Genomic DNA, 8680 nt, shown 5'->3' with positions numbered 1-8680 from the left:
TCCACTTTCAATTTCTGGTCAGTCTAAATTAGATTAATTTCACACACCAGTGAGTCCCTAAAGAAGTGTAAATTAACCCCATTTTACCAAACTCAACCAGATGATGGCAGTTATTCCCTTGATGTTCGTCTTTACATCACCCACCATCTTTGACCAAGACTTCAATAGGAAGTAAATTCATATTTTAGCCCATTTTCCTCAGCCTATATAAAAAAATGGAGACTGAGATCCACATCTGGTGAAGGGAGGCTATTCAATTTATGGCCTACAAGGCAAAAATTCTGAGGTCGCTGATAGCTGGCATGTTTTTCTTTTCTGACTTGATGATTCTGACTTGATGATGTTTTTCTTTTCTGAATTGATGATTCTGACTTGATATTTTAAACACACACTCAGATCCTGTAAGACTATGGCAAAATGGTTTTATGAGAATGATTACATTGTTGTTTTAGGTTCTAAAGCAGTTCAGAGCACGCCACATAGCTAGCATGGAGCATCTGACTTATAACCCAAATGCAACTTCCATCAAAGCTGGATGAAAAAAATTTCTTCATGCTGATGGGAGTGGAATAGCACTTCATTTAACACCTTCTGTTAAAGTAATGTTCCCTGCTTGGATTTTTTTTTTTTTACTTCTTAGCCATTTCTTAGAGATTAAGTATTAAAGATACAAACATAAAACAGAATTACAAGGAAATGGATAGACAAATAATGAGAACTCAATTAGTGAAATGCTTGTTATGTGTGATAAGGAGAGATGACTGTTTGCTCTAAAAGTATATATCTGGGTTTAATGCACTGTATTTTCATGTGCAATTTTGAAGACACTGTCAGAAATATGGATGATCCACTGCTACAGCAGTGATGTGAGAACAGGAAAGCAAGACAGAAGTCTTACAGGGAGCAGGAAGAGAAAGATCATTCTTCATTGATCAATGCAGTGTGTTTTGGGAAAGCAGTTCCCACCTTTGGCAGCCTGTGTGTTGGTTGGTGAAGGTTTCCACATCTGACTGGACAGTTCAAAGAGAAGCTCTCAGAGGTGACATCTACCACTGAAGTGGGAGAGCATTGCACCTCTTCTGCTGGCAGGGCTTCTAGCATGGCTCTTTAGCCACGCTCAGTTGGTCTCTGCTGGCCAAACACCATTAACATGACCCTTTGCTGACGGTGTATTTGTTCAGATGTCTCTTCTGTTGTCCATACCTAAGCACCTTTTCAGGAATAAGAATTTCTATTGCATATGTTTCTTGTGAGTTGATTCATTTTCAAACATTCAGAAGAATTTATTGGTATGTGTTTTCGTAAATAAGTTGTTTTGGTGTGTGTGTAAGAATTAGTAATGGAAAGCTTGTTTGACAAAAATGAGTTTCATATGTCCTACAGGGGCAGAGGTCTGGAAAGGACCCAGCAGACCAGCTGGTTGCTTTCCTGCCATCAGAGGTATCTCATCATGAAAAGCATGAATGCATCTCGGTTGACATTTTCACTTTTCTGGTGGAATGTGGCTTTTTTGGGCACTCTCAGAGTGCCAAGGGCAGGCGGTGGGGAGAGGCAGCTGTCAGAGTGGTGGCTGCTTGCAGATCTCTGTGTTCCCCAGCACAAAGGGCGAGCAGCCATCTCACAGCTGTACTTTTAATGAGCTGTAGGGCAGGGGAGACTGCGTCTCGCACCTCGTGAAGCTTCTGGTACACGGCAATAACCTTCACGGATTTGCCATCTACACACATCAAAATGAAATTTCCTTTGACCAGTGAACACAGGAGTCAGAAGGAAGTGAAGGTTTTCAAGTTTGTTTTTCCTTTTGGCTGTTATTTTGGTTCTCCTCTTTTGCCAGTTCTCATATAGCATTGCAAACCTTTCAGGAAGCTAATCTGCAGGAGCACAGCTCATAAAAGATTGACCTGCCAGAGGACGAGGCTCTGCTTATTACAGAAAACCTTCTGAGACAGTGACAGCTGAAAAGATTACACACTTCCACAGGAAATTAAATTTGATGTAATATAGTGAAAGAATGACAAAATGGAAAGGGTATATATAACATATTTGTGATTATTAAGCAGTAGAAAAATGAAAACTTGAGATCCAATAAAGTGCATGTAATTTAGATATGGATAGAAAATTCCCAATAGTTTTTTTAAACTTTGGCCCTCCACTTTGATTTGCCTTCTCTCAGCTTTGTTATTCAATGTGGAAAATCATTAACTCCTTAGAATCATAGAACAACTTCAGTTGGAAAGGAGTTTTAAAGACCATCTAGTTCCAGCACCCTGCCATGGGCAGGGACACTTTCCACTAGACCACGTTGCTCAGACCACCATCCAGTCTGGCCTGGCACATTTCCAGGGTTGGGACACTCACAACTGCTTTGGGCAACTAGCTCCAGTGTCTTGTAAAATTATGTTAACTTTTAGGCACATTAGATTATAAAACATTTAAATCACGTTTCAGAGCAATCCCATGGCATCCAGGTAGATTGTATTCTTCAGCAGAAGGTGCATATGTGACACTAGACTGGGAGAGGCAAGAGCTTCCTTCTTTGCTTTGTCCTTTTCCTTTGTGGATGTGAAGTGCCAGGAGAGGGGGAAGCTTTTCTTCCCTGCCTGCCCATGCTTGTTGCTGGATTGTGCCATGGTGCTCCATGGTCTGTGGAAGGCCTAGCTCTGTCCCAGCTACTACCTGTGGAGTAGCAGGTGCCACTGGAGCTGTTCAGGTGACATTCATGATGGGTACTGAGGTCCTTGCTGCTAACCCAAGGCACAGGGCAGATGCTGTATCTCCTTTTCCTCTCTTCCTTGGGGTCAGTGTAGGTGCCGCTGTGAGCCTGACTCTCTCCTGGCCAGGTGCTTCACAGCAACACATAGGTTTTCTTTCAGAGGGGATGGTAATACCCTTAATAATTTTACACTTTAATATTTTTCCTTTAAGATCTGATTACCTTCAGTTGGAAAGAACAAGCAGAGAACTCTGGCAGGTTTAACTTTATTAACCATCATAAATCCTTTCCTTTTTGACTCTAATCAGTCTCTGGAGTCCTTTTAATTCTCTTGACATTGCGCTGGCCTTTCATCACAGCTCAATATACATTTTCCTGTCGCTAGGAAAGTGATGGCGAGAGCCTTACGTAGACTCACAGTAATGGGCGCAGCGATGGGGACGTGTGACTGTCAGACTGTGCTGACGATGGAAGGAGGAGAGGGAGCTCATGCTGCCAGCACAGCTCTGCCTTTGAGGGGGGCAGAAGGGGGTACCCAAAAACACAGGCCCTCACAGGGTCTCGTGTGCACCGCTAGCACCTGGGGATGGGGAATCAGCTGCCTTGACAGACAGACACACAGACACAGCAGTGCTTTTGTGCCTTATTTTGGCAAGTGGGCGCCAGGAGCCAACCCTGCCTCAGAAAGCCCCTCTGTGAGCAGCCCCCAGCCCGTGTCCCTGGGGCCGTGAGTGGCCAGTGCCTGCCAGCAGCCCAGCACGCTGGCCCAGCCACCAGGAATGGGGGAGCAGGGAGCGGCACAGGGACCGGTCAAACCTGCACGGGTGGAGGTGCTGCGTGAATGGGGCTTTTCTGAGCTGGGGACAATGCTAAAAGGAAGGAGTGTTACCAGGTGGTCGAGGGGCAGGCACCAAAGCAACAAATGGTGCCTTCATAAAGTCACTACCTGGGTTATTGCCTCTCTGTCCAGCCTGCGCACAAAATCCTGCGGAAACCAAGAGGGGAATTCCCCGGTCGGTAGTCTGTCTGTCTCTCTGCTGTCCAGGAATTCATGGGAAGGAGAAGGAATCCCAAGAATCTGCCCCAGTGTGCAGGGACAGTAAATTCCCTCTTGTTTTTCCATATACACAAGTCAGCAAGTTTCTTCAGCAAATGCTTTAATTTTAAGCTTAATACTGTGCAAATATTTAACCTGGGACAAAAAAAGCCTCAAGCTGGCTTCAGACCATGGACTGGCTTCCAGTTGTTTCTGCAGGTACAGATCCAGTGTTTACATACATGAATGGCTATTTGTTTGTTTGTTTATTTATTTACTATGGTAATCTTTTTTATAATGAACTTGGATATTTTTGTACTCTGCTTTTGCTTTCAGCATAAAAATCTATATATTTGCAATTTGTGTACAGGCATTTTCAGAAGCATTGGCAAAAGGCTCAGATCTGCTGAAGATAATCAATGTAGGCTAAATCTTTAGGATGACACAGAATTGTACTGACTTTGTTTTTTTTCTAACTGAAGTGCCCAAAGCTTTGCTCACCACTGATGTCCCACCAGCCTAGGTTGTTAAAGAAAGGTATTGAAAGAATTCATCCCTACTGCAGCATCTTTATAATCTGTTTATTCAGACAAAAGAATATTCAGGAGCATCAAGAGCATTAGCAACACATAGGTTTATTAGGTTTAAAAAGTCTGCTTAAATCCCACCTTGAAAGATAATACTTTTCTGTATCCACGTATATTTCATAGATTTATGCTTTCTGCAGCCCCTGACTCAGCGGCTGCAGGCCCGACAGCAGCCTCCTATTAAAGAGGGAAAGACCACAGTCTTGTGGCCCTTCTATAATGTGCTCAGCATGTGAGCTGTTGAGTTCATGAAGACGAGAATAGCTGTGTCAAATGTGTTTCATTTGCATGTGGCAAGATGGAAAAAGCAAACTCTGTGTGGAGACGAGCAGGCAAGAGAGAATGGAATGCCTTAAATACGAAGGGAGTTAATGCTATGCAGTGATTTTGCTTCTGTTATAGGAAGCGTAAGAACAGTATGCTTCCAAAGCATAAATACAGCATAAGTACATCGCCATCCAAACTGCAAAGGTTTCAGTTCCATGGCAACACGGAGGGCCCGACTGTGCTGAAGGTGGATGTATTAATGTATTCAGAGTGAGGGGCTGGGATTCAGCTGGGCAAAAATAAAATGCACCTAAATTTTTCCCCTTAACTTATTTATATATTAAGTAAAGCCTTTGTTCTTAGAAAATCAAAATTACATGAATACACCTGCTCCCCCCACTCCCCCCAATTATTTCTGATTCTTCTTTGCATACATTTTTCTCAGGCAAAAAGCAAATGAAGAAGCTGGGTTTTCTGAGGGTTTTTTATAAGACTGTAAGTGCAGCAGCACTTGAATGTTGAAAGAAAGTGATATTAATCCCTGAGATGGTTGTATATCCCTAGAGAAAAAGACTTGGACTGGGGGTGGAGGGACATATTGTTTCCAAGATGTACTGCTTTACAGAGCAGAGTGAAGCAGTGGGTGGTTGGTTGGTTTTTGTTTGTTTGGTGATTTTTTTTATTATTAATATTATTTTCCTTGATCCTTTTGATCTGCCCTCTTTCTGCCTTTCTGTGCATCTACTTCCAGTTTCCCCTACCTCCCCTGGATGAGGAGCAGGAAACCAGACTTAGCTCTGTTTCCTGACATCCAAAGAAATATAAAAGTACAAAGAAATGGTGTATTTTGTTTTCCCAGCTGACTTGGATTCACAGACCTGCACTAGAAAGGCACCTGATCCCAGAGAGGGTCAGGAGTCACCCTCCAGAACAACTGGGCAATTGTCCAGGGAATAACTGAGAGCTGATCATTACGTGAATTTTGTTTGATCTGCTTGGTTGACTGCAGGAATGTGGGATGGGAGATTGTGATAAATTGATTTTTCTCAGAGTGAAGAACTACCTCAGGCTGATCCTGCCAGCTGTGCTGATGGGTGGATGAATTGCAGATTTGCAAGGTTTAAAGTCAGACTGGGCAGCAGGAGAACCTCCAGATGTTGATATTTGTGAGGCTAACAGCAGTGCTAATCTGGCATGGTAAAGCTGACAGAAGTGGCAAGTTAAACTGGATTTACAGCTGCTCTGTATTGCTAAAACAGGCAAAGCAGCCCGAACATGCCAGTGCATCTAGCCTAGAGATTTCAGCAAGGTTTCTCTGTCTAACTGGGGGATGGATATAGCTCTGCAGCTGGAAGTTGCTGTGCAAGAAGAAAGCAGTTGATCAACTTCCAACTGTGGTTATACTGTGCAAGAGGAGAGGAGGGATAAAATTAATCTCTCTTTTAATTTGTATTCTTCCTTTTTAAAAATTTGGTTTGGGTTTTTTGTTTGTTGTTAAATAGCAGCAGGAATATATTTTTTCTTAAAAACAAGTCTTGCTTCCATTGCAGGGGGAACCTTGAGTTTGAGATTCTGCTTGTAGGAAATTCCACCCTCTTCAGGAGACCAGTGCAATGTGGGTAAATCTTTTCTAAGGGAATAAATAGCACTGAAGTGATCCTGTCTCAGCATTCCACAAAGGGGTGGATTTCACCCTCCAGGCAGTAGAGCTGCAAAGTAAGAAGGTGTCATTTTAAAATGTTCTCTTTCTTAGGGAGAGCAGCGCTGGTAAGACCGGGTCCCTTGCTAATGCTGCACTTGACATCCTCACAATTTTACTGTTGTTGTGGCTTCTGATTTCTGCACAGCCCCCCAAAACAAGGAAGCAGATGTAGCTCATTAAATACTGGCATATGCTTCCCAAATGGTGTTGCACCTTCATTTTCCTGAGTTTTGACAAAGGAACTGTGTAAGCAATGAAGAGGAGGAATCACTCCAGTCAACAATGTAGCAAGAGAGCCCAAGGATTCCTTTGTAGGTGTCCCTACCTGATACAACCCTGCAAACAGCCCAGCTGCTGTTTGTCAGCACCTTCCCAGGGGAGTGCCTCAGTCAGCTTGGCAGGAAGGATGAGGAGAAAGCACCAAGAGGAGCATCAAAGAAAGAAGAAAAGGAGGAGAGAAATCAAGGATGGGAAGAGAAAGGAAACAGAGCAAAAGCAGAAAGGTGATCAGAGAAGAAATGGGGCTGGGAAGAGCGCAGCAAAGGAAAGAGATGCTCCTCTGGTGCCTCTGAGGGAAACACTGTTTTTCAGGTGATTTGTAGACAAAACCAAACCAAACAAAAAACAGAGCAAGAAAATTAAAATACACAAAGTGGAAGAAGGTACCAGAGGGAGGAGAATTCAGATTGACATGAAGGGGAGAAAATACATAAAATACATAGATGAATTTCATAGCATGGTCCAGCCTATTTTAAATGATAGTTGCTAAGTTTGTAGCACCAAGAGCTTGTGACCTTCTTCTTATGGAGGTTTTGGGGGCTGGTGAGGAGCAGTAGGGCCATATTGGGAGGCTGTTGCAGGCAACAGAATGGGTGGTTGGAGGCAGATCTTTTCTGTGCACCATGTCTGGAAGCCTAAAGCCAGTATGAATATCCCCAAGGAAAATTTCTCATCCTGCATCTGAAGACTCACAGTCATAAAAATGTGCCTGCTTCTCTCTGAAGGTATCTGAGGATGGGCTGTTGCCATGCAGGCAGGGGTAAGGGCTCCCTCTATATCCCTCTTCCAGTTGTTCAAGCTATCTAGGCTACCAGAAATAAAGAGCTGAATGGAAATTTTAGTTCTGGCTGTTCCAAAGAAGCTTCTGAATGAATTCTGTATCAAATAATGAATGTCTTCTTTCCTCCTCCTCTCCACCTACCTTGTTCCTAAACATTAACATTTCATGTCAGTTGAGCTAAGTTCGGTGTCAGACTCAGAGGATCCTGCTGAAAAATACACCCCTGTTTTGTGGCAAGCCAGAGAAGATGAGAGGCTTGTGGTGTTTTTCCTTCTCAAGCTCTGCTCTGCTGGGAAAAACAGCTAAGGCTGTGTGAAGCTGTCTTCTTCCCACTCTCCTAAACTTTGCTCCTAAAAATGCTGCTCTCTCAACAGCTTTGCTGCTTCTCTGAGTGGCTTGGCCTACTTAGTGCCATCGCTTGCCAGGGGATGTTTTCTGAGATTGTGGTGACTTCCATCTTGATAGGAGGCTGAAGAAGATTGCTGTGGAAAAACTCATTGGCATCGCTAGTTGTGTCATTTGAAAATGGTTACTTAAGAATAAAAGGGAAGAGAGAGATCAGAAATTAGGAGGTTTAAACCCTATCCAAAGCTCCAAACCTCCAAATAATTTCTGCCATTTCTGCTTCTTCTTTTCTAAAGACTTAGGTGATATTTGCTTTATATTTTTAAACTTTTCTTGACAACCACTACGGTGAGAAACATCCTCTCTCTGAAATAGGTTGTTTTGTGGGCAGTGGTAGCAGTCTGTGCCAGGCTGAGGCTCAAACCCTGGCTGAGCACCACAGTGGCCATGCAGCACCCGAGGACTGAGCTTGGGGCATCAGTCTGGAATTCCTCCTCAGAGCCAGCTACCAATTTTCTCCAGACTTTTTGGAATGTCACTACTGAAATGCAAGAAGATAACAAATGTCTGCAGAGGTGGGGAAATGTTCATTCAAAACAGTGGGTTTGTTGTACAGGAAGTGGAATGGTTCTCTGGGCACTCATCTCTGAGAGACTCTGCAGTATGTGGTAGTATTTCATGTTAAAAGCATGGGGAGACCTGGAGACCCTAATAATTTTTCCTATTATAGAGAAATCAAGTGGTGAAAGGCACAAGAAGGAGATGTTGGTGAAAACAGACCTTTTGACAGTGAGTGCTGTCTTGCTGCTTCTGGTGGAGTGAGTGGGGATGTTCCTGTATCTCACTGTAATGATGCAGAGATGTGCTAATACTTGCTTATTTTGATCAGGGCTGAAAAGCAGAGACAAAAGAATTGCATGTGTCTTTGGAGTGCTGTAATACACCTGAAATCAAAGCCGGTGTGATGTGG

This window comes from Molothrus aeneus, chromosome 3, assembly GCF_037042795.1.
Source record: "Molothrus aeneus isolate 106 chromosome 3, BPBGC_Maene_1.0, whole genome shotgun sequence".
In the NCBI taxonomy this organism is placed as follows: domain Eukaryota; kingdom Metazoa; phylum Chordata; class Aves; order Passeriformes; family Icteridae; genus Molothrus; species Molothrus aeneus.
This window is presented reverse-complemented; position numbering follows the sequence as displayed.